Below are 2,500 nucleotides of genomic sequence, written 5' to 3' on the forward strand. Positions count from 1 at the left end.
ATCACTCGCTTATTTACTTACTCACATATTCATTAATTCGGTCCAAAGTTTCCTCCTTCCTTTCCTCATTGACTCATTCGCTTATTCATTCGCTACAGTCATTCAACTACACAGTCATTAACTCATGCACTGACTGACTCATCCACTCACTCAGCAGCTCAGTCATTAACTCACTCACTCGGTTACTCAGTAAGTCACACAGTAATCCATGCTCTCTCTCTTACTCAGTCATTCACTCACTCAATAAGTTACACACTAACTCAAATTTTGCTTCTTTACTCATTCACTCACTCGCTCGCTCACTCAGTAAGTCACACAGTAACTCATGCTTTCTCTCACTCACTCACTCACTCACTAACACACTCACTCAGGAAACCAATAACTCCACATGTTTTCAGAACTACACAACCGAACATACCACCTCAAGTTAACAACCCACACCAAACTCCACATGCAGGTGTTTCCACCTCCTGCTCCACCTCCTCCCTCCACTTGCACTCCACCTCCTACTTGCCCCCAGCAACATACACACCCTCCTCCAACCCCAACTTGACGTGTTCCCCAACATTTATTCTCCGGCATCTGCTCTCCCTCATTCTGGGTTATGCTGTATACTCCTTCACGCATATGTCTTCGCTCTCTCTGTCATAGGTCCAGTATCGGATTTTTATCTCTCTCTCTCTCTCTTTCTCTCTCTCTCTCTCTCTCTCTCTCTCTCTCTCTCTCTCTCTCTCTCTCTCTCTCTCTCTCTCTCTCTCTCTCTCTCTTTCTCTATCTCTCTCTCTTTCCCTCTATCTCTTTCTTTCTCTCTCTCTTTCCCTCTATCTCTCTCCTTCTCTCTTTCCCTCTCTCTCTTCTCTCTCTCTCTCTCTCTCTCTCTCTCTCTCTCTTTCCCTCTATCTCTTTCTTTTTCTCTCTCTCTTTCCCTCTCTCTCTCTCCTTCTCTCTTTCCCTCTCTCTCTCTCTCTCTCTCTCTCTCTCTCTCTCTCTCTCTCTCTCTCTCTCTCTCTCTCTCTCTCTCTCTCTCTCTCTCTCTCTCTCTCTCTCTCTCTCTCTCTCTCTCTCTTTCTCTCTATTCCTTCCTCCCTCTCTCTCCCTCCCTCCCTCCCTCTCCCTCTCTATCTTCCTCCCTCTCCCCCCTTCTCTCTCTCTCTCTCACTCCCTCACTCCCTGCTTCCGGCACAGGGCAGTAATCCCTCCAGTACATTTTTCTTCCTCCCACTTCCTACTCGCCGTACTCCCTCCTGTTCCTCTTCTTCTTCCTCGTCCCTCCATCCCTCTTCCCCTCTTCCCCTTTTTATCCCTATCCTTCGCTCTCCCTTTAATCCTGTACTCCTTTAATCCTCTTCTCCCCTCCCCACCCCCCCTCTCCCCTCAGCACACCCAAGTTGGTAACCCCTAAACCCCCCCAGCCCCACTCCCACCCACCCACCCACCCACCCCCAACCCCCGCTAACCTTCTCGGCCAATAGTCTCTCTCGTAGGGACTCCTCCTCCCCCCTCCCCCTCCCAACCGATCCCTCCACACTCTTCCCCACTCCACCTCCCAACCGATCCCTCCTCCCATTCACCTGCAGCCGGACGCAGTCTTGCCAATCCACTGCGTCCTCATCATCATCCTCATCGCTACACGCCTCATCACAATGCTCTCATCATATGCATCCTTCAGGGGCGGTTTTGTCCAAATATTCTCGCCGCTTCGGGTATTGATATTACTTTTTGCGTTACTCGTATCGTAATACACTCATAACGTGGAGGTGTGGTTAAAGTAAACAAAAGTGGCTTCGTTCAGTATTTTTTATTGTTTTTGTTTTTTTCTTTCTCTTGTCTCTTGTCAGTGTCTCGATGCGTGCAGATTGTCCAAATTATAGTCAGAAGAGTTCATATCAAAACGTTTATATTAAATTCTCTGTGTCAATGTTATTTGTTTATCTTTATTTTCATTAAACAGGTTCCACATCTCTTATATATACATATGTATATATATATACACACGTGTGTGTGTGTGTGTTCATGCATATATGTATTTATTTATCGTCATGTAAACGTATGTACATACATATATAAAATGTGTGTGTGTGTATATATGCATATATATATATATATACAATAATTATGTATATGCTGTTAGGTTACTGCATACACACACAAGCACATACACACAAACTCACACGCGCACACACAAACACATACACACACACACACACACACACACACACACACACACACACACACACACACACACACAGGGTTACTTGCATCATCTGCTTGCATCGCAATACTTTCAGCGCTCGCCCACGACAGTGCTCTAACCACACGACCCCGGTCGACGTCACAGCACCGTGATGACCATCTAGGTTGCCAGCGCCCTCTGCTTGCTTGCCTGCGTCCAGTTTTCCCTCTCGCCTTCTCACAATCCCGCCAGGATCCCAAGAACCCTCAACAACGTTTACACAATACTTGTATACATCTACTTTCATCATCTTAGTCAACAGCTTCA

This window comes from Oratosquilla oratoria, chromosome 15, assembly GCF_046742065.1.
Source record: "Oratosquilla oratoria isolate Oo_2021 chromosome 15, ASM4674206v1, whole genome shotgun sequence".
Lineage (NCBI taxonomy): Eukaryota > Metazoa > Arthropoda > Malacostraca > Stomatopoda > Squillidae > Oratosquilla > Oratosquilla oratoria.